The sequence below is a fragment of the Callospermophilus lateralis genome, chromosome 11 (genome assembly GCF_048772815.1).
Source record: "Callospermophilus lateralis isolate mCalLat2 chromosome 11, mCalLat2.hap1, whole genome shotgun sequence".
NCBI classification, from domain to species: Eukaryota; Metazoa; Chordata; class Mammalia; order Rodentia; family Sciuridae; genus Callospermophilus; species Callospermophilus lateralis.
Window position 1 is genome coordinate 50465097 of NC_135315.1, and position 24944 is coordinate 50490040.

A 24944-nucleotide genomic window follows, 5' to 3' on the forward strand; every position below is an offset into this window, starting at 1 on the left:
ATCAATTCAAAGAACAAACTTTGTTTTATTGATCCTTTGTATTATTATTTGTTTTAATTCTGAATTTTGGTTTTGACTCTGATATTATTTCCTTTCTTCTACTGGTTTTATAGGGTTTTTTTCATGTTTTTTAAGGGTCTTGAGATGCATCATTTGGTTGTTTATTTGGGATCTTTCAGATTTTCACATGGGACACTCATAACTATGAACTTTCCTCTTAGAACCACCTTCCTACTGACTTCTTTGTCTCTTCTGATTAATTTTGGCTTGAAGTCTTCTTTATTGAATATGAAAGTAGCTAAATGACAAAAGTTCTGGCTGACTGAGCTCCATGGGGCTGAGGGATCTGGCTTTTAACAGTTATGTTTAGCTTGAGGTTTCTTTAAATCCTCAATCACATGTCCCAGAGGTTCTGGTATGTTATATTATTACTCAAGTTTCAGTCTAAGAATTTTAAAATTTCTCCCCTGATTTCTTCTATCACCCATTCATCATTCAAAAGCATATTGTTCAATCTATGTGTGTTTATATAGTGTTTTTGGTGTTGGTTTCTAATTTTATTCTACTATGACCAGACAAGATGCAAGGAATTGCATTTTTTTTTGTATTTACTAAGAGTTTCCTTATGGAATAAAATATGCTATGTTTTGAAGAATGTTTCAAAAACTGCTGACAAGAAGGGGTATTCTGCTATTGTTAGATGAAATATTCTATAGATGACTGTAAAGTTCTATTTATAATATTTTTTAGGTACAATGAGTCTTTACTGAGTCGGCATAGTGACACACTCCTGTAATCCCAGTGGCTTGGGAGACTGAGGCAGGAGGATTGCTAGTTCAAAGCCAGCCTCAGTCATGGCAAGGCACTAAGCAACTCAGTGAGACTCTGTCTCTGAATAAAATACAAATAGGGCTGGGGATGTGGCTCAGTGGTCAAATGCCCCTGAGTTCAATCCCCAGTACTCCCCCATTGAGTTTATGTCTGGATGACCTATCTGTTGTTGAGAGCTGTGTGTTAGAATCACTCAATATTATTGTACTGGGTTCTGAGTCTTTAATTCAAGTAGTGTCTGTTTTATGGAATTAGGTGCACCAGCATTTGGTGCATAAATATTTACTATCATTATATCTTCTGTTAGATTCTTCCCTTTACCAGTATGAAGTGACTTCTTTGTCTCTGCTGATTAATTTTGGCTTGAAGTCTTCTTTATTGAATATGAAAGTAGCAGAATGACAAAAGTTCTGGCTGACTGAGCCCCATGGGGCTGAGGGAATCTGGCTTTTAACAGTGATGTTTAGCTTGAGGTTTCTCTAAATCCTCAATCACATGTCCCTTGGGCCATCTGCAATAACATTTTCTGTGTGACTTCCCCAACCCTGCATCCCTCTGCTACTGTCCCTTTTCCACAACATCTTGGGAAATTTTGTATTATTATTTCCCTGAAGAAGTCATCTATTAGCCTGCATCTCATAAACCTCTTCAATTCCAGTGATTCTGAATTTGGTCTCTTACTGTTGTCCCAGAGTTCTTGAATGGTCTGGTCATGGTTACTTATTTTCTTTTCTTTAATACCATCTGAATGTTCAAGGCCACTTTGTCCTCCAGCTCTGAGATTCTGTCTTCAGCATTTGTCTCCTCTATTAGAAAGACTTTCTTTTTTGCCTCATTAAATTGTTTCAGTAAATATAATAATTAACATTTTTTATAAAAAAAAGAAAAATCTCAAGCAATTCAGATCTGAAATAAAGGATTCAAGGTATATTGAAATATATTCTGCATATTTTATTGTTTTCACCATCTTACTTATTATAATCCAGTTAGTGAATGTTCAAAGAACATAAAATCAAAGTGAAAACAAGCACCAGTCATTGCTGTTTTGTCACATCTATGTCTGTAGAAATGTGTATTCCAAAGCATGGACAATTGTGAAGATATTGTTTACAAATCCTGACCGATATTTCAAAACCTTACCAATTGTAAGCATTTCATTAATAATTTTCACCTCAAAATGCACATCTCCAAAACAGTCACATGTTGCACAAAAGGAACAAAAGTATCTTCTTTGTTTGCAGTTTGCATTGTGAATTTGGGTTGAAAGAGGGTTTATTTCTGAGTAATATAACCAACTATGAGCTTGGATTTCTAACTCTTGCAGGTAGTAAGAGCACCAGCAGCTGTTACATATCAAGGTCCTGTTTACTATAATCAGCTCTTGACCTGACTTTTCTATGATTCTTAGAATTGCAGACTGGAACAGAAAGTATGATTGAAGCAGCTGCTTTCTTCCACTGACAAGTAAATAATTTGTCCTGAGCTAATTTTAATCTAATATGTTTGGAGATCTCAGTTTCTAGTATCATTCCAGAACCTCCACTTGCTGGTATACAATTATCAGTTCTAATTTTTCCTCTGCAATATGATTTATCTTTGGTTTCCTGAAATTTAATTACAATGTGTCTTGGTGTGGGTTCTTTGATATGTATTCTGCTTGGGGATCTCTAAACTTCTTGGGAAATTCTCAGCCAAAATGTTTTTTTTTTCTGCTCTATTTTCTCTGTTTTCCTGTAGGATTCTAATTACAAATATCTTAAACCATTTGATTTTGTCACACAGATGTTGATGCATTACCTTTTTTTTTTTTTTTTGCCTTTCCCATGTTTATTTTTTTGTTCATTTCTTCCTTTCTCCCTTCTTTTTCTCTTTCCTCCTCCTTCTCTTTCTCTTTCTCTTTTTCTTTCTTTCTTTTCCTTCTTTCCCTTCTTCTCTTCTTCTTTTCTTTCATACTAGGGATTGAATCCAGGGACACTGTACAACTGAGCTACATCCCCAATCCTTTTAATTTTTTTTATTTTGAGACAGGATCTTGCTCATTTGTTCAGTCTGGCTTTGAACTTGCAATCCCCATTTCAGCCTCCTAAATCGCTGGGGATTACAGGTTCCCAAGAACAATCCCCTAAGAAAACTCAACTGACTCTTAACTATAGATAGGAACAAGGTCAATTTGATCAGTTGGTCTTAAACACCCAAAAAACTAGTCATAACCAAACTACAGCCACACCTGAACATTTAAAAGGAGAGGCAATACTTCTTTTAATGTAATTTAATATTTACAGTTGGGTCAGCCCCACCAAGAGTAAATAAAGCTGGAGACTTAAAAAAAAAAAAAAGGATTTCTAGACAGGAAATAATAACTATCAACAAAGATTATCAGGGTCAAAAGTTTATTTTGGTCAATTTAAGGCCTACAAATTTTCCTAACCTCCTACATAGACAGACTTAATCTGTGTTAGCTAGTATGATTATCTAGCCCTACATGACATGAATAAATGGATCTCTACTAAACACAGAGGTTATACCAACAAAAAGGTATTTTACAAAAATCAGGTGAGGCCACAACTTATCGGAATCTATGGGACACAATGAAAGCAGTTTTAAGAGGGAAATTCATCGCCTGGAGGTCATTCCTCAAAAAAAAGAAAAACCAACAAATAAATGAGCTCACACTTCATCTCAAAGCCCTGGAAAAGGAAGAACAAAACAACAGCAAATGCAGCAGAAGGCAAGAAATAATTAAAATCAGAGCGGAAATCAACGAAATTGAAACAAAAGAAACTATTGAAAAAATCAACAAAACTAAAAGTTGGTTCTTCGAAAAAATAAACAAGATTGACAGACCCTTAGCCATGCTAACGAAGAGAAGAAGAGAGAGAACTCAAATTACTAACATACGGGATGAAAAAGGCAATATCACAACAGATGCTACAGAAATACAGAAGACAATTAGAAATTATTTTGAAAATCTATATTCCAATAAAATAGAAGATAGTGAAGACATCGATAAATTTCTTAAGACATATGATTTGCCCAGACTGAGTCAGGAGGATACACACAATTTGAACAGACCAATATCAATGGAGGAAATTGAAGAAGCAATCAAGAGACTACCCACCAAGAAAAGCCCAGGACCAGATGGGTATACAGAGGAGTTTTACAAAACTTTTAAAGAAGAATTAATACCAATACTTTTCAAGTTATTTCAGGAAATAGAAAAAGAGGGAGCTCTTCCAAATTCATTCTATGAGGCCAACATCACGTTGATTCCGAAACCAGACAAAGACACCTCAAAGAAAGAAAATTACAGACCAATATCCCTGATGAACCTAGATGCAAAAATCCTCAATAAAATTCTGGCGAATCGGATACAAAGGCACATCAAAAAAATTGTGCACCATGATCAAGTAGGATTCATCCCTGGGATGCAAGGCTGGTTCAATATACGGAAATCAATAAACGTTATTCACCACATCAATAGACTTAAAGATAAGAACCATATGATCATCTCGATAGACGCAGAAAAAGCATTCGACAAAATACAGCATCCCTTTATGTTCAAAACATTAGAAAAACTAGGGATAACAGGAAATTACCTTGACATTGTAAAAGCTATCTATGCTAAGCCTCAGGCTAGCATCATTCTGAATGGAGAAAAATTGAAGGCATTCCCTCTAAAATCTGGAACAAGACAGGGATGCCCTCTATCACCACTTCTATTCAATATAGTTCTCGAAACACTGGCCAGAGCAATTAGACAGACAAAAGAAATTAAAGGCATAAAAATTGGAAAAGAAGAACTTAAATTATCATTATTTGCGGATGACATGATTTTATACCTAGAAGACCCAAAAGGGTCTACAAAAAAACTACTAGAACTAATAAATGAATTCAGCAAAGTAGCAGGTTATAAAATCAACACACATAAATCAAAGGTATTCCTGTATATCAGCAACAAAACTTCTGAAATGGAAATGAGGAAAACCACTCCATTCACAATATCCTCAAAAAAAATAAAATACTTGGGAATCAACCTAACAAAAGAGGTGAAAGATTTATACAATGAAAACTACAGAACCCTAAAGAGAGAAGTAGAAGAAGATCTTAGAAGATGGAAAAATATACCCTGTTCATGGATAGGCAGAACTAACATCATCAAAATGGCGATATTACCAAAAGTTCTATATAGGTTTAATGCAATGCCAATCAAAATCCCAAAGGCATTGCTTGTAGAAATAGATAAAGCAATCATGAAATTCATATGGAAAAATAAAAGACCCAGAATAGCAAAAGCAATTCTAAGCAGGAAGTGCGAATCAGGCGGTATAGCGATACCAGATTTCAAACTGTACTACAGAGCAATAGTAACAAAGACAGCATGGTACTGGTACCAAAACAGGCGGGTGGACCAATGGTACAGAATAGAGGACACAGAGACCAATCCACAAAGTTACAACTATCTTATATTTGATAAAGGGGCTAAAAACATGCAATGGAGGAAGGATAGCATCTTCAACAAATGGTGTTGGGAAAACTGGAAATCCATATGCAACAAAATGAAACTGAACCCCCTCCTCTCACCATGCACAAAAGTTAACTCAAAATGGATCAAAGACCTTGATATCAAATCAGAGACTCTGCGTCTGATAGAAGAAAGAGTTGGCTACGATCTACATATAGTGGGGTCGGGCTCCAAATTCCTTAATAGGACACCCATAGCACAAGAGTTAATAGCAAGAATCAATAAATGGGACTTACTTAAACTAAAAAGTTTTTTCACAGCAAGAGAAACAATAAGAGAAGTAAATAGGGAGCCTACATCATGGGAACAAATATTTACTCCTCACACATCAGATAGAGCCCTAATATCCAGAATATACAAAGAACTCAAAAAATTAGACAATAAGATAACAAATAACCCAGTCAACAAATGGGCCAAGGACCTGAACAGAAACTTCTCAGAGGAGGACATACAATCAATCAACAAGTACATGAAAAAGTGCTCATCATCGCTAGCAGTCAGAGAAATGCAAATCAAAACCACCCTAAGATACCATCTCACTCCAGTAAGATTGGCAGCCATTATGAAATCAAACAACAACAAGTGCTGGCGAGGATGTGGGGAAAAGGGTTCTCTTGTACATTGCTGGTGGGGCTGCAAATTGGTGCGGCCAATTTGGAAAGCAGTATGGAGATTCCTGGGAAAGCTGGGAATGGAACCACCATTTGACCCAGCTATTGCCCTTCTCGGACTATTCCCTGAAGACCTTAAAAGAGCGTATTACAGGGATACTGCCACATCGATGTTCATAGCAGCACAATTTACAATAGCTAGATTGTGGAACCAACCCAGATGCCCTTCAATGGATGAATGGATTAAAAAAATGTGGCATCTATACACCATGGAGTATTACGCAGCACTAAAAAATGACAAAATCTTGGAATTTGCAGGGAAATGGATGGCACTAGAGCAGATTATGCTTAGTGAAGCTAGCCAATCCCTAAAAAACAAATACCAAATGTCATCTTTGATATAATGAGAGCAACTAAGAATAAAACAGGGAGGAAGAGCAGGAAGAAAAGATTAACATTAAACAGAGACATGAGGTGGGAGGGAAAGGGAGAGAAAAGGGGAATTGCATGGAAACGGAGGGAGACCCTCATTGTTATACTAAATTACATATAAGAGGTTGTAAGTGGAATAGGAAAATAAACAAGGTGAGAAATGAATTACAGTATAGGGGGTAGAGAGAGAAGATGGGAGGGGAGGGGAGGGGGGATAGTAGAGGATAGGAAAGGTAGCAGAATACAACAGTTACTATTATGGTATTATGTAAAAATGTGGATGTGTAACCCATGTGATTCTGCAATCTATACTTGGGGTAAAAAAGGGAGTTCATAACTCACTTGAAGCTAATGTATGCTAATGTATGAAATATGATATGTCAAGAGCTTTGTAGGGTTTTGAACAACCAATAAAAAAATTTAAAAAAAAAAAATCAGGTGAGATTAAATATCTTAACTACATCTTATGGGGACATCTGTGACATTATAAAAATCAAGGGTTGTGTTTACATTTTGGATAACTCTGACAATGTAACTAATATTCTTAAAAATTTATATTCCCAAATAGAGGCCATGTCAACATTGTTCCTGTCATGGGAACAACTTCTTAGCTCTTGCACCTCCTGGTTAAAAAAAAAAAAAAATTACTGGTTTCTATCATCATCATGGTATTTATTGACATGTTCCAAATGCTGTGACATTTATTTTGTATTAATCTTATTCCAATACTCATGTCTTCTTTGTTTCTCTCGTAGAAGCACCCATCTCTACAATGACTTTACAACCTGTTCACTTTGAACTAAAATTTTGCCACTGATCCAAAAAATTCCTGAAAGAAAAATCCAAACTGCTTGCCCCATGTCACCCCCTCTCAACCTGAAGCAGCCAGAGCCATCATCCCCCATTTCCCCTTATAACAGTAAGGGTTCCCTGTTCAGGGCAATGAGAAAAGGACAAAGGACAGATCGCTGATTATAAAAAAAAAATTAAAGGGAAAAATATTTTTAAAAGCGATCATCAGTTAGGTTCTACGTCAAGAGACTTTCAAGATCAGGAGGCTATTGATAGTAAACTTGAGGCTAAGTTAAATGCTTTAGAAGTTATTGTAATACATTTATGTAATCAGATACAGAGTCTTAAGGTCAGACAACAATTATAATGCCATGTTTCTTATAAATTTATTTGTGTATCACCTATTTATACAATAGCTCCCAATGGGATTGTAAAAACACAAAGATACATCTATTAGGAATTTAGAATCATAACAATGTTAGTTTAGTGTGGGGAGCCACTCAGAATGACCCACACCTTTCATCCTGAAGTAAGAGGCTCTGACCTATCACTACATTTTGTGTTGACTTGGGCATTGTCCCAGCCCAGGAAGTAGAAGGCGTGTCTTCAGGAGCAACACTCACCTATTCCTTTCTAATGCTACCTCTTTGCCCTGATTGGGATAGAATATTCCATGGAAATGCCCTTTGTGTGACCCCTTCTCTTGCTCTGCCTTTGGGTGTGGCCTTCCTAGATGTCAGTCAACCTGCAGACAGCAGACATCAGGAGGCTAGACTCAACCCTCTGAAACCTGACCCCTTGCCTTATTTGAATGGCTTCTCCTCAATAAAAGGAATCAGCGTGTGCTCCTCTCTCTCTTTCTGCAGACCCTTAAAGTCAGAGAAGCCGTCAGAGGACCCCCAAAGAAAAAGGTATCTCTGTCTCTTGTGTGGTTATTCTGTGCCAGCCCAGTTCACCTGGAGTGACCCTGAGTGTTTAGTTGTGAGAAATGTGACAGTTTAAATCTCTTACAACTGCACCACTAAATCCAAGTCACACATAGTAAAAAAAAGTAAGATTCCTATGTCATCTCCTGCCAGTTTTGCAAAACAGCTATTAAATGACCTAAATGGTTTCAATCCTTAGAATATGCTGTGTCACTATTCTAACATCAGAGGACAAAATCCCACCTGGCCCCAGCTTTACTTATAAATGTCTCTGTGTTTTCTTTGTGTTTTTCTCCATCTCCCATCACCCCTACTCAAGATCCTTTGTTGATTCTGTGTGGGTAGTGGCACCTTTTCCCAAGTTTCAAATCAGCAAATTTTTTGATTGTGCCAGGAATGCAATGTCCTATGTCCACTTTATTCATGATGTGTCTAAGAGTTGTGTTTGCAGGAAGAAACCTTGAGGATGAGGTGATTTCTCCCAGACACAGAACAGACTTACTTCTATTTTCTACAAAAGTAGTAAGTCCCTCAAACTCAGTGGTCCTCTCCTATAACACAGACCATCTAGGCCCATCTGTGTCACCCCATGGAATTGTGCGCAGGGGGAGCTGATGTGAACATAAAGCGATGAATAATTCAATCCTTTTTCTCTGAACCAGGGGTCTTGTGTCTTTTGTCAGCCTCTTCCAACTGGTAATGGGCTAACCCATTAATGAACTCATTAGCTTATAAATATGGTAAAATTCCAGACCTTTCCACCCACCCGATTTTTTACTTTTTACCAAGTAAAAATTAAAAATTGATAACCCCTTGTGTTGGTGAAGATGCTAAGAAAGAACATTTTTTGGCATTTTTTTAAAAATTTAATTTTTTATATGTAACAGAAGAATACACTACAATTCATATTTTTCAATTTTGACATAGAGTCACACCATTAATGTCTTCATACATGTACTTAGGATAATGATGTCTATCTCATTCCACCATCTTTCCTACCCCCCCCCCATACCCCCTCAGAACATTTTGATACCATGATGCCTTTTTGGAAAACAAATTTACAATATGAGCATAAAATATGTGGATACTATATTACTCAGTAATCCCATTTTTGAAAGCCTATAATATAAAAGCTGTATGTATTCAGAATATATATATGTAAATATGTGTGTGTGCACACACACACATATGTATGAATGCTTTAAAGCATTCATCATGGTTGTAACTACTAATAACACCATAAAAATTCACCAAAAGGAGAATCCTAAAAGTTAGTGAAAACAATAATTAGATCTCTACCTAATGATCTGAATATTTCCATCATGGAGTTCTCTCCCATCACGCATTGTTATTTGTATAGTGTACTGTGAAAAGAAAGTTCCAAGAAAAAAATTAATATTACCTCATGTTTACATACAAAACAACATACAAATAATTCTATGAACAGGAAAGAGTGGAAATAAGGAATCAAAATGGACTACTGAAAAAAATGACTTCTCTTGGGATGGGTATGAAGGGATAGAAAATAAAAGAAAATTTTAAAATCAGCTACTCTCTAAGTGGATCAACATATAAAATCATATTACAGTGAAGACTATAATTTCCCCCTGAACTCTTGATTGTCCCTCAAAAGGAGCCTTCTGTGACCAAAAAGGACAATCCCAATGCCCTTCAGGAGGCAAGATCTGGTAGAAGAAAGGAAGGTAGGTTCCGTTGACATGGGCACGAGGTAAGGCTGTAAAGAACGAACATTGGCATCCAAGATCTCTCAGGAAATGCTCACCCTGTGCTACTCAGTATCAAAACAGGAGGGGAAGAAGAGAGGCCTGGAGAGAAACTCTGATGGACTCAGCCTGTCCCCACTCCCCTTCTTCGTGCCCCCTCGCTTGGCACCTCACCTTCCTCAAAGTCGCTCTTCTCCACTGAGAGGAGCAACCATCTCCACCCTCACATGGGTATAATTGCAGGTTCAGGCCTGTCTGAAACGCCCCAATCCTTCAGTGGGCGGATACACAAAACCCTGCTTTATTAAGCTGGGGACTGGTCCTTCAGGCAAGGCATCAAAAGCAGGTCCCCTAGACCTTTCCTAAGGTTTATTAACGGACAGCTATTACAGAGGCAGCAGGTCGGGGGCGCCATGGGCCGCTAGCGCATCCTGGTGGCCACTGGGGTCTGGTTTTTCTCAGGGTCGCATAACCGCGTGCAGCTGTGGCTGGTGGGGGCTCACCGGGAGGCAGAGCTGGAGCTGCAGCTGCGACCTAGGAGGGGCGAGGTCAGTGGGTGGGAGCCGGGATACCTGCCATCAGCCAGGCTAGGATTGCAGAGCGATGTGGGCGAGCAGTAGGAGACTGGGGGAGAGTTCCAGCGTGACAGCCCCCCGGGGTGGTACTTTGGCAGCGTAGGGAGAAAGGGGGTTCGCGGCGAAGCGGGTAGTGTTCGGAGTCATAATTCCGGATTAGGCTCAACCCCCTTCTTCATTTCTCCGACCCTGGTCCTGGCGGCTTCCAACTCCTTCTCCAAATGACCCCAGAGTCAGGTAACTATGCCACCAGTGGTTAGCCTTGAAGCTCCCGCAAGCACGATCCCGGGGACAGCTCAGTGAAGGATGATGCAAGTCACTACTTGCAACGCACTGCGGGCCCCGCTTGCTCGCGCTGAAATGGAGCCTAACAGAGACCCCTGGGACAGGTCATGCGGAGGAGGAAGGGAGGTGATGCTGTCTTCCGAGGCCCTGATAAACTGAAGTTCCACCAAGGGCCCGTTCTGCCCTCATAACGGCTTCTCCAGGTCCTTCAGCTAAGTCTGGCGAGACTGGCCCCCCACAGGAGGAGGCGTTTGTTCTGGACACTCCAGAGGATCTGGGGCCGCTGCAGTTCGTGAAGCTGCGCAAACAGCACTCACTGGTGGACGACGCGTGGTTCTGAGATCCATCGCATCACGGTGCAAGGTCTGGGAACCTCCGCGGAGACCGCAGAGACCGCGTTCCCTCGCTACCGCTGGGTGCAAGGCAAGGGCGTCCTGAGCCTGCCCTAGGGCATTGGTGAGCTGGCAGCGTTGGGGAAGTGGGAGCAAGGCCTCCTCAGGAAGTGCTGGGGGCAGAGGAGCAGAATAGGACTGAGTAAGATCGGTGGTGCTTAGAGAAAGGATGGACCCCAAGGCACGTGGAGTGCAGGGATTCCAGGATGCACGACAGGAAAGGGAAGAAGTTAAGTCCCAAAGTTTTATCCAGAGTAAATGATGGCGCGAGTGAGGCTGGAGAGGGATAAGTGACCTGGAGATTCTGTCTTCCAAAAAGGTGAGGATAGGGAGTGAGAGATGCAGCAATGAAGGAAAACAGAGAAGCAAAGTAGAAAGAATACTTCTGTTAGGGCAGCAGCAGGTAAGGGGCCCATGGAATAAAGGTGGTCAGTACTTTAAGAACAGGACACAACTATGGAAACAAATGACAACGATGTTGGAGAGCTGGTTTGGGTGGAATAACAGGGAATTCAACCGTGAGGAGCAGTGACATGGCAGAAGATGGGGATGAATGAGGACAGCAAATGCTGAAATTGTTACCATGGGGAAAAAAAGGAGAAAAACATCGTGACACAATTAGGGATATGGACATGGTAAGAATAGAAACATGGAATATGTGCTTTTGAGGAACAAGGGAAGTTAAGTACAGGTGAGAACAGAAACAAGTTAGGTTTATATAAATTATGGGATGGTGAGACCCATAGACTCTTGGAACCTTTTGTTCTCACAGGTAGGATAAGAGGCTGAAAGTAACATGCACAGAAATTCTTGTAATCAGGAACAGGTGAGGGTGGAGGTGGAGAAGGGTAGTGTATATAAGTAGAGCTAACATGAAATATGTCATTTAGAAGACAGGGGAAGATGAGGACAGGGAAAGGCCAGGACTGGCTAAATATACCAAACTAATATGCGATTATGTAGGCTAGGTATGGACATGACAGGAGATTAAGCAGAGGATTCAGAGATAATGATGAGTAGGGACCGGTAGATGAATGTGAATTAAAGAACAAGAAAGTATAGTAAACATGGGATATTTGCTTTAGGGAAATTTTCACTGAGATTGGTGGAAATCAGGAATAAGGTGTGAACAAAAATAGATAAATGATGTCACAGACAAATCAGAGGAGGAGGAGCCAAAGAAAAAGGGGACAGTATACTGTAATACAATCAAGAATAGAGATAAGAACAAACCAGAATGGCACCAACTTGGACAAAGCTGTGATCTATCATCTCCCTAGCTCACCTGGCAGGAGACAATGTCTTGAACATCTTCCAGAAGCATAGAAAGAAAGAACTGGAGGAAAGAAACAGACCTACCGGTGAACACCCACCCTTATACCTCCCAATTTTTCCACATCTTCCTATCTCCTGCTCCATTCCTGACCCTATTTCTTCCTCAGCTCTTTCCCATCTGCTAGTTGGGGCATCTGGAAGGAAGGGATACCCCTGAAAATAGCTGCAGACACAGAGAATGATCTGCCCCCAGACATGAGATTCCATGAGGGCAAGAGGCTGGACTATGAATGGACAGCAAAGACAGGGTAAGGAGAAGGTCAGAATGGAGTGGGGGCTAGTGGATCCCAAATCAGGAGGGATTTGGTTAGTTGATTGTTTCCTCTGATGCTGTCCTAGGGCTCTGGAGGTGGTTTTCAAACGTATTTACACTCTGCTGACATCCTGGACCTATCTGGAAGAATTTGATCAGATATTTTGGGGCCAGAAGAGCGCCCTGGCTGGTCAGTGGTTCCCCCAGGCCTCCATGACCCCTTGAGGTCTTTTTTTTTCTCCAAAGTCATCCATTGCACTTGAGAGTCTCCCATATCTTCTTGCCAGATGAGAAATAATTATAACTGGCCGTCTCAGAAAGGCCTGAGGATGAAAACATGAGGGCTGGGTAGGGTATGATCATATGCCTGAATTCTTGGATGGAACCTGCAAGAGAAGAATATCCAGGTAACTATTTTCCTCCCATTCTCCATCCCCACCCCACAGAGAAGGTTCATCAGCACTGGCAAGAGGATGAACTGTTTGACTACCAGTTCCTCAATGGTGCTAACCCCATGCTGTTGAGATGCTCTACTTCTCTGCCCTCTAGGATGGTGCTTCCCCCAGGGACAGAGGAACTGGGGGCCCAGTTGAAAAAAAGAACTCCAGGTTCTTCCTTCCATACTCAGTTGATCTATCCTTGGCAGTGTGGCCCAGGGATGTAGTGAAGTTAAGAGACCAAATGCATGTCAGAGGGAGGAATATTGTCTTAACCTGCTGTCCTTGTGTAGAGCACTGTGCTGGAAAAATCTGGAGAGAATAAAATATGTAGGAAAAAAACATTTGACACTGGTGAGAGCCAAATACAGGTAGCAGGTGTTTAGGATATGATGGGAAACGGACCCTGGATATTTGGACAAAGGGAGAACTTAGTGTGCCTGTGGTTCACAGTAGATTGGACAGGTATGGTCCCAAACTACCTCTGCACAATGAAGGGTCTGTTCCTGGGGAGCCTTCCCTCACTGGGCCTCTTTCTTCACAGTTAAGTGAGATGATTTGGACTAGATATTCTTGATACTTTCTCTGGTTCTGCTACTAAGGTTTCAATAGTGTTGTAAGATAATGGCATGAAGATAAATTGAACATCTTTACATTTCTTTTCCTTTGCTCTGATGCTGTGGGGGCATTCTTCCAATTTTTTTTTAGTTGCAGTTGGACACAATACCTTTATTTTATTGATTTTATTGTTATGTGATGCTGAGGACTGAACCCAGAGCCTCACACATGCTAGGCAAGCACTCTGTCACTGAGCCCAACCCCAGCCCCAGTCTTCCAATCTTAACCATGCATACATTTCTCCTTTCCCCAGAATGGTTCACTGTTTGAGGCCGTCTTTATCTTGCTGGATGAAATTCCAACCAATGTGATCCAAAGAGAGAAGCAGTACCCGGCTGCTCCCCTAGTCATGCTGAAGATGGAACCCAATGGGAAGCTGCTACCTATGGTCGGTCATCCAGGTGAGGTACCCTGAAGTACTCCTAACACTATTCTCTGTTCATCTTACCTGCTGCCCAAGGACAGAGAAACCTGGCTCTTTCTCTCTTTCCATCTCTACCCCTGACCTCACTCAATGAGAACTATCTACATATCTTTCTGATGGCTCCCTTCTAGTTTTCAGATTGGTCACTATTTATCTGGGCATACCTGAGAATCACAATGGCCTCTCTCGGTTTTCATGCTGAAGTTACTCAATCTCTTTTGATCTTTCAATGCGGTGAATATCCCTTTTTTTTAGACATCTTTTCTTCCTTAATTTTAATGTCTTCATTGCTGTTTGTACAGTCATTGATACAGACTGTCAATTTCTCATTCTCACCTTCTTTTTCCCATTCTACCACCAAAGCTCAGACGCCCATCCTGTGTTCCCCAAACCACTGTTAGAGCCGCCATACTGATCCCTTCTTTCCATTTCACCTGCATTCACACAAACTATCATGACACTTACATGGAACCATAGCTAGTGACAGGCAATGTAGAAGTGTCCTAGTTCCTCCTACTTGATTTTCACTTTCTCAGAAGCAATTACTTGATTTCACTCATTTCCATTTCCCTCAAAATACTGAGCAAAGTGTCTTGCATGTGGCAAGAGGTCAATGAATGTTTGATTCCTCTTTCTTTTAGCTCCAACTTCCCACCTCCAATTCTCCTACCCCAACACTGTTCCTGCCCTCTGATCCTCCACTTGCCTGGCTCCTGGCCAAGTCCTGGGTCTGAAATTCAGATTTCCAACTGCATGAGCTCCAGTATCATTTGCTGAACACTCACCTTCTAGGTGAGGTCATTGCTGTTGCCACCATGAGGTGCCTCCCAGGACTGCACCCTGTCTTCAAGGTAGAGGCTCCACCCTCCAGGACCCATCTTGTACCTCAGAGAGAGGAAAAAATCATCAGCTGTATGGGATTTAAAAGCCTAAGTCTTCAAGATATGACCATGACATTGATGATTGGCACTCAACAAGCATAGGTATGGTGACACAGCACAGAATCTTCATAGTGTCTTATGAACAGAGGCAGAGAAAGGAGACAGATAACTATGGCAAGACCTTGACCTTGATTTTGTTTTATTTTAATGCTTACATTCTTTTTATTTTGAGATAATTGTAGATATACATGAGTTAAAAAATAATACAGAGTGATCTCATCTGTCCTATGAAGTCAAATACTGGGATTAATTAAGTACACATTGTAAGTCAGGTCTCTGAAATTCTCTGCCAATGGATCAGGAATAGAGTAGGAATATAATTTGTTAAAGCAAAATGTTAGTTCTGCCTTAGGAGATTTATCATTTGTGTGGAAAGGCAGACAGCAATTTCTGGAATTATAGAGACATAGAGAGGTGCTATAGTATTGGTGGAGATGATTCACCATAACTGAGGTAGTCAGATAAGCAGAAGATCGAAGGACAAGGAGTCAAAGAGAGCAGAGAGAGAGCAAAGCCTGACAGGTGGCTTGAACCTGCCCAAGAGTGAGGTGGATAAAGAGCTGCATTTGCATGGTGGTATCAAGAGGGGGGGGAGGAAGTAAGGAAGGAAAGGAAGAAGGGAGGGAGGGACACCAATGAATGGTGATCATGGGAAACAGTAACTGCAGCATGCCTGAGTGAAAATTGGAGAGGCAAGGTCAGAGGTCTGTGCTTCTGAAACATCTGGGAGTCCTCAATATGGGTGAGTTATACAGACCTTATGTTTTAAAAAGTGGGTCTGGTTATCTATTGCTGAGCATAATGCAGAAAAAAAAAGATGTGTGCTTGCTTTAAAAATTTTGGGAAATAGTAATGTCACTTTGATACAGGGAACATAGCCAATAAGGCAGCAAACATGTGCATGCTTAGGCATCAGAGCAATGATCAGAAACTGCAAAGTCAGGTAAAGAAGCCAGTTTGGAGACCAAGATGAGCTTTTCAGTTTTAGATACAGGGAATTTGAAGTATTGGTCAGATATACAAGTGAGTACTTGGCAGGCAGAACAACGGAATTGTAGGTGGATGCAGTGAGACATGCCTGTAATTCCAGTAACTCTGAGGTTGGGGCAGGAGGATCACAAATTCAAGGCCAGACTCAGCCACTTAATGAAACTCTGTCTCAAAATAGAAAATAAAAAGAACTGGGGATATAACTCAGTGGTAAAGCACCCCTAGTTTCAATCCCTAGTACAAAAACAAAGAAAACTGAATTGTATTGCTGCTTGGAGTTCCCACCCCAATCCTAATCTGGGCTGTAGTCATTTTGGTTTGGGGGGGGTAAAAAAAGCAAGTAATTATTAATATAGTTCATGGGAACTTATATTTGATGATCTTAAGATATTTTTGCATCACCATGTTCTTAACTTGAATTATTTAAGCACATTTTTGTACTTAACATCCCTGCTTACTAGTTTGGCCCCCTCCATATGTCCCTAACCTCAATATAACAATTTCATCACATGGCAAACAGCTGCATTGTTATCAGGACCCACCAGAGGTATCATTAAAGGTCATATAGGCAGGTTTTGCCTGCAGATTACCAGCATCTGAATAATGAATCTTGGCCTCAGTACTTACTCAGATGTGTGCTTTGAGGTCCTCATCTCTGAATGGAGATAATAGGATCTCCATCATGGGGTTGTTGACACATTAAATGATAAAATGTGGTGTCATAGAAAAGTATTGGTTTTGTTTTATTCTTTGGGTTATCATAATTAATTATCATCATCATCCTCATTATTGTTAGGGACTCTGATTTGGGTTCTTTATTCCCTTATTTTGGAGGTCTTATGTTTTCTGTGATGCCAATATCCTTCCATGAATTTTCTGAAAAGTCTGGTATGAGGGGCCTTAATGCCTTAAAACCAGGAGTATCACCTCAATCTTGCCCTTGGCCCAGTATCAAACAACTAAAATGCCAAAAACTATGTGAATCTTGTATATCAATCAGGTTATAATGTGGGAAACCCCACTTAGCATAAAAATAAATATGTGTCAATGATAAGTGGCCTTCATGAGGGGACATATAGGGCCTAATTAGGAATGGGGACAGATTTGATGGCTTAAACAGGTAGTTTGATGTGATGTCTTTAATCCTGATTAAGACCTAAAAAAAAAAAAAAAAAAAAGGTGGGGGAAAGATAAGTAGTTAGAGGTGTGGTTTTGAAATAAGCACAGGCTTGTTTAAGTTATGATGATGTTAAGTATAGAGAAAGAACACAATTATATTAAAAGTTAAGGGGAAGATTCTTTAAAAGACAACTGTATTCAAGATGAATATAATAAAGGCAATGATCTCAAGAACTTCTGTGTGCCAGGTAGTGTTCCAAACCTGCTGCTCAGTCACTCACAGAAGCAGTACTGCAGCACCTGAGATAAGACACCCCATCATGTCCCTGGTAACTGATGAGGAGATCGACACTTAGAGGGTTCATTATGTTGCTCAGGTATCAAGGTGAGTAGTGAAATGTGCACTCAAACCCCATTCTGTGTGGCTCCAAAGCCCAACTGTCATGGAAGTTGGAGGATATGGGAGTGAGTGGTTAGAGGAGCAGGAGAACAGACTGTCAAAGTAGCAGCGGGGACAAAAGCATCAAAAGGAGAGCAGCACACCATGCTGTGTGCCAGACCCTACAAGAAAGGACCCAAGCATGGTCTCCATTAACCACCCCTCCAATCTCCTGCACCCCAGCTCCTGGCGCCCCATGTCCACAACACTATGGAAATCAATACCCAGGGCTGGATCCAGTTTAACTCAGATGAAGGAATATTTGCAAAGGCAAAGAGGAACTTGAACATGGGTCTGCCTAATCATCCACCTCTCTATAACTTCTTGACATCCTCAAGACCCCAGATCAACCTGCATGAATGGCCTGATCCTTAAACTCGTGAGCCCTGTTCCATCACAACCCATTTCTGAATCCCTATATTATAGGCCAGTATTCTGTTCTTCAAGCCCTGTTAACTTTCTCATCCTAGGCAGTGAGCACAGGTGGAGATGGTCATCTAGATTTGGCCCGTCGGGCAATGACTCAGCCGACCTATTACTCCCTCTGTCCTCCTGATGACCTGGCTGACCAGGGTCTGCTGGAAATCCCAAATGCTTTCTATGCTCATGATGCCTTACGACTCTGGGAGATCATTGGCCAGTGGGTGAGAAGCAACTAAGAAATGGGGGGTGGGAGTGGGAGAAGGAAGGTGGGGTTCTGGCTTGAGATCAGTATGGGGCAAAAGCAAAGAGGGTAGGAGGGAGGCAGGGAATGGAGGTGAGGAGAGCTGTGAGTGAGTAAATCATAAGATCTGGTGGCATCAGGGATTATGTAAAAAAGAGTGTCTGGCAACCATGTACAGTGTAGGGAATTCCTGGAACTCTTGACTTACAACTTCCTTTACACAATTGTGTCATAAACCTGGGGAATGTTCCAAAAGGCAAGTCTACTAGGATCCAGGGTTAGTGGCCAGATTAGAGTAGTAGAGGTCAGAGGCTGGAGCCTTCTGGGATCTCACATTTCAGCTCCCTTCTCTGGGCAGGTGTGTGGAGGGGATCGTCCACCTCTACTACCAGAGGGATAATGTTGTGAGCGGGGATCCTGAGCTGCAGGCCTGGTGTCGGGAGTTCATGGAGGTGGGGCTGTGCCATGCCCAGGACAGAGGTAAGATCCATCTCAGAGAAAGGAGCTCTTTGGAGACTCTGCCAGAACCTCTTCCCAGCTCTGCTCCTCTGAGACAGAACCCCAACCTCTCCTGACACCACTCCCACCATACCTGAAAGCATCTGAATTCCATTCATAGCCCCCTAAGGCTCAGAACAAGTCTAGATCCCAAGGATTGTCTCCTCAGAGACCCTGGCCATCAAACCTACTCCTGTCCCCATCCCACTCACAGATGCCCATAACCTACCATGTCCTGGGACTCAACCAGACCAAAGCCAGTGAAGGATTCTGTCCAGTTCATGCTGGATCTCACCTTCTATCTTCATGGTCCCCTGTTTTCCTGCCTGAAGATATAAACAGGAAAATTTTCACACCAAAGCTTATAAGGACCCCCTCTGGCTTCCCCTCTCTTCTCTTCCTGCCTGTGACTATCCACCATGCAGAGAGGCCCAGGCGTACTGCACACTTGCCAGAGTGCAAGGGCATTTCCAGATGCAACCTCAGTACCATGCATGCTTTGGCTCAAACCTGACTCAATGCCCTTATCCTTGGGACTCAGGTTTCTTTGGACAATTTGTCCACCCCTCTTGGATTGAGATCCTTCTTCCCTTCCATAGCTCTCTTCTTTCCATGAAATATAGAGGATTTACAATACACACTTAGATATATTTTTTAACTTCTGATTCACCCATTGTTCTCCCTTATCTTTCTGTGTTCTCTTTATCTCATCAGTTAAAGGTTATGTGTTAAACAAATTTTAAAGTACTAATTTCGGTCTCTTCCTCTTCCTAGTTATGCAACCTTGAACAATTTACTTATTCTTTTTTCTCATTGACTTTTGGTTTATTTATCTCTAAAATGCACATACTGTTTTCATTCCCTCCTCACCACTTACCTGACGGAACTTTTGTGATGCAAATGAAATGTGTGACAATGCCGAAATGTGTCGACTGCATATTGTGAGTTGTTTAATCATAGGCTCCACGCCACCAAAAAATACCTCCCCAATATGGTCAGCATGGAACAGGAGAATCCAGGCTCTGACAGACAGTAGATGACTTTGGGCTGATCACTAAGTTTTTTGACCCTGACTCACCATACTAATTTTAACTTTTTATTCTGTAATTTTGATGCTTTGACATCTTGGGGATTTGCTGACCCTGAAGGTACTGTCTTTCCCAGGGCTAGCTAACTCCCTGTGTGCATGTCTTTCCTGTGCTAACCAACCATCCCAGAGCCCACACCCCTAATTACTTCCTCTTAGGAGCTCTCACACTCCAGGCCTAAATTCTGAGCCTACACCCCTAATCACTTCCTCTAGGGAGCTCTCACACTCCAGGCCTGAATTCCAGAGGATTGTTAGACAGGTGGGGACAGCCACTGCACCTCAAATGTGACAGAATTATCCAAAGCAGCCAGTCCTAAACCTGCCTATTCTATCTTACCCATTCCTTATTGTGAAAACCATAATAGAGGCTCTTGCTCCAGTTGCCCTCTACTCCCTCTGTTCCCTGACAAGCTCTTGTGCTTCCTTGTGTGCCCCCTAAGGTATAGCAAGTACCATTCTTTTGGAACCTGTAAGTATAATAAACCATCTTTTCAATGGCATTCATCTCTTGTCTGTTGGCCTCATCATACCTGAATGGTAATGAAAATAGCTGGGCATAGTGTCACATAGCTGTAATCCCAGCAATTTAGGAGGCTGAGGCAGGAGGATGACAAGTTTGAGACTAGCCTCAGAAACTTAGTAAGACCCTGTCTCAAATAAAAAAGAAAAAGGGCTGAGGACAGAGCTCAGTGGTAAAGTGCCCCTTAGTTCAATCCCCAATACTTAAAAACTAAAATAAAATAAGTAATGAAACTATATTTCAAATATTCACCTGTAAATTGAGTGGAGTGAGAAAGCTGACATTTGAGCTACTTCCTGTGTCTGAAATGAGACAATAACTTCTCTTTTCCTAGCATTATTATTCAGTCATCTATAAGAACTGCCTGGAAATAAGAAAGCATGCTTCTGTGTTTGTTTAGGGGGATGGGAATTTTATTGAAATCAAATAGACCAAGAGGAAAAAAATATCTAAGTCATAGGTATACAACTTAAGGACTTTTACTAAGGTGGCCCAGGGGGATAATCACCACTTAGATCAAGAGTCAGAACTTTACCGCTCTCTCAAAATCTCCTGTCATACCCATCCAGAGGCAATTACCATCCTGACTTTTCACAATGCAGGTTGGTTTGATTTCTTTGTAACTTCATATAAATGGAAATATGAGCTTGAACTCACTTATTTCATTCTCTGAACAATGTGAGAATTACACATGCTGTTGCATATAGGATGGACTTCTTTCATTGTCACGCCTATATAATATTCTATTATGTGAATATGGTACAACTTATTTTTCATTTGTGCTATTGATAGAAATTATGGTTGTTGTTTCCAATTTGTAGCTATTAATCTTAATGTTGCTGTGAACACTTTTGGAGTAGGTTTTTTTTTTTGTACATACCTAGGAGAGAGATTAATGAATCATAGAGTACATGCATGTTTTGTTTTAAATAGTTTTTTATTTTATTTATTCTAATTTGTTATATATGACAGCAGAACACAATTCATTTCATATTACATAAATAGAGCACAATTTTTCATGTCTCAGGTTGAACACAAAGTAGAGTCACACCGTTTGTTTTCATACATGTACTTAGGGTCACGATGTCTGTCTCATTCCACCGTCTTTCCTACCCTCACACCCTCTGCCTTCCCCTCCCTCCCCTTTGCCCAAACTAAAATTCATCTATTGCTTCCATGCTCTCCCCCAGCCCCATTATGAATCAGCATCCTTATATCAGAGAAGACATTTGCATTTGATTTGGGATTGGCTTACTTAGCATTATCTTCTCCTTCTCCATCCATTTACCTGCAAATGCCATTATTTTATTCTATTTTATTGCTGAGTAATAGTCTATTGTGGATATATACCACATTTTCTTTACTCATTCATCTACTGAAGTGTGTCTAGGTTGGATCCCCAGTTTAGCTATTATGAATTGTGCTGCTACTGATGTGGCTGTGTCCCTGTAGTATGCTGTTTTTAAGTCCTTTGGAGAGGGATAGCTGGGTCAAATGGTGTTTCCATTTCAAGATTTCCAAGGAATCTCCATACTGCTTTCCATATTGGCTGCACCAATTTGAAGTCCCACTAGCAATGTATGAGTGTGCCTTTTCCCCCATATTCTAACTAACACTTATTGTTGTTTTTATTATTAATAGCTGCCATTATGAATGGAATGAGATATACTCTTAGAGTAGTTTTGATTTTCATTTCTCTGATTTCTAGAGATGTTGAACATTTTTTCATATATTTGTTGATTGATTGTATATTATCTTCTGAGAAGTGCCTGTTCAGTTCTTTGGCCCATTTATTGATTGGCATTTGTTTTTTGTTGTTGTGTTGTTTGTGTGTGTGTGTGTGTGTGTGTGTGTGTGTTAAAGTTTTTGAGTGCTTTATATATCCTAGAGATTAGTGCTCTATCTGATGTGTGAGGGGTAAAAATTTGCTCCTACTCTGTAGGCTCTCTATTCACTTCACTGATTGTTTCTTTTGCTGAGAAGAAGCATCTTAGTTTGAATCTACCCTATTTATTGATTCTTGATTTTAATTCTTGTGCTATAGGAGTCTTATTAAGGAATTTGGGGCCTAATCTGACATGATGGAGATTTGAGCCTACTTTTTCTTCTATTAGGTGAAGGGTCTCTGGTTTAATCCCTAGGTCCTTGATCCACTTTGAGTTGAGTTTTGTGCATGGTGAGAAAAAGCAGTCATGAAATTCATCTGGAAAAATTAACAGACCAAAATAGCTAAAGCAATCCTTAGCAAGAAGAGTGAAGCATGTGGCATCACTCTACCAGAACTTAAACTAGTAACAAAAATGGCATAGTATTGGCACCAAAATAGACTTGTAGACCAATGGTATAGAATAGAGGACACAGAAGCAAACCCACATAAATATAGTCATCTTATATTAAACAAAGGTACCAAAAACATATATTGGATAAAAGATAGCCTCTTCAACAAACAATGCTGGGAAAACTGGAAACTTATATCAACAAAATGAAATGGTTTTAAATAGTTTATGACAGTTTGGGAAAGCAATTGTACCAATATTAATTCCTTCTCGAATAGGACAAGTTATAACCATTTCATTTTCTCTTAAGTGTACCACAGAGAATTCTATTATTTCCTCTTTAGCCATATTAGTGGGTAGGTAGTCTTATTACATTTTATATTTAAGTTGTATTACCCCCAATGACTAGTGGAGCTGAGTACCTTTACATAGAATTAGTAACTATATGGATATCCTCTTCTGTGAAAAGCCTTTTCAAGTATTTACCCATTTTCCTAAGATTTATCTGTCTTCATCCTACTGACTTTTAACCATTTTTATAAAAGGAGATATTTGACCAAGAACCTCCTCTACCTCCTTACTCTCCAAATCTTACTATAAGAGCAATAGCTACCATGTACTGAGGGGATTTATGTAATCATCTCACTAATAAGGTACTTATTGTTGTTGTTGATTATTATTATTGCCATATTCAGAGAAAAATATTAAGGTACAAGGAAGGTAATCAATTGGTCCAACTGATGCAACTGGTCAGCAGCAGAGCCAGGACTGGGACCCAGGGCTTATGCCACAGCCTGTGCTCTGGACCACAGCATTCCCTACGTCACAGGTGATCTTCAGATAGTCTTTCCATGAAATATATATTAACCAAATTATGAAAAACCCTTCCTGAGTTTTCATGTACCCTTTCCCTGTTTTATTTCTAATCTTACCACTATCTAACATAATTTTGTTATTTTTATTTTCCTTCCATTTTAGAATCTAACTGTAAGAGGACAGGGATATTGATGTGTTGTACCTACCAGTGCAGTCCCAATGGCTTGACAGTGCCTGGTCCATAGAGTTCCAGGGTTTTTGAATTGATGCATAAATGAATGCGTTAACACATACTAATAATTAAGTCTGTATTTCTTTATCCCCTCTGGGGCTCTGTTTCTAAAAATTTTTTTTTCTTCTCCTAGGTTTCCCTGCCTCTTTTCAGTCTTGGCTTCAACTCTGTCATTTCCTTACCATGTGCATCTTCACATGCACTGCCCAACATGCAGCCATCAATAATAGTTAGATAGGGACCACTGACAGCAACGGTCCCTGAGGTCTAGGTGGGTGCAACCAAGTGCCTAGACTAGTGGGATGCTTGAAGGGGAAAACTGGAGCTTGGGGTCCTGAAGTTCAGAGTCCTTGAGTGACTCCAGATTCTTTTCTCCCCACCACCCCTCAAGCTGGACTGGTTTTACTGGGTTCCTAATGGCCCATGCTCAATGCGGATGCCCCCACCCGCTACCAAGGAAGATGTAACAATGGCCACAGACATGGGGTCACTACCCAATGTCCAGCAGTCCTGTCTTCAGATGCTTTTTGTGCGGCAACTGGGCTAATGGCAGCCAGACATGGTGAGAGGGCTCTTTGGAACTCCAGGGGTATGCAAAACTGAAGAAAAGACACTGCAGTGAGGGGCTGGACTCTGGGTCCTTGTTTATTGGAACTAGGAGCTAAAGCATCTGTTCTTTCTGCTACAGGTGTCCCTAGACATCACAGAAAAGACTATTTCTCAAGCCCTAAGCCCAAGGTGGTGCTAAGACAATTCCAAACAGATCTGGATAAACTGGAAAGGGAAACTGTGGCCTGGAATGAGAAACTAGACCTTCCCTATGAATACTTGAAACCAAGTTGCATAGAGAACAGTATCGCTATCTAAGCCTGATTGTGCTCAAATATTTGTCCCTTTGAAAACCATGGGCCACCATTATAGTTATCATTTTCTCTTGAGTTTTATGTTTTCCTGCGTCTGAGTTTCTTTCCTGAGTCCCCTACCTGAATGTGTCTCTAGCCTGAGGCCTTGCCCTCATTTCCAGGTAATCGAAGTCAATGATCTTTAACTTGAAACCATATTCCTTACAGAAATTAACTATCAGGTAGCTTTCTCCTGTTTCTAAAAAATTTGCCTTCTCCATTGACTATATAATAATTTTAGATGGATTCTTAAATGTGGCATAAAAGAGAGGTCTGATTTTATTTTTAATATCCAGATAT

General features: G+C 40.7%; 2 pseudogenes; one reads left to right on the forward strand and one right to left on the reverse strand.

Moving 5' to 3' along the window:
• Positions 1–1806: 1806 nt before the first annotated feature.
• Positions 1807–9150, reverse strand: LOC143410526 (phospholipid scramblase family member 5 pseudogene; annotated as a pseudogene).
• Positions 9151–10251: 1101 nt separating this feature from the next.
• LOC143411009 (polyunsaturated fatty acid lipoxygenase ALOX12-like) lies at positions 10252–24609 on the forward strand (annotated as a pseudogene).
• Positions 24610–24944: the final 335 nt, after the last annotated feature.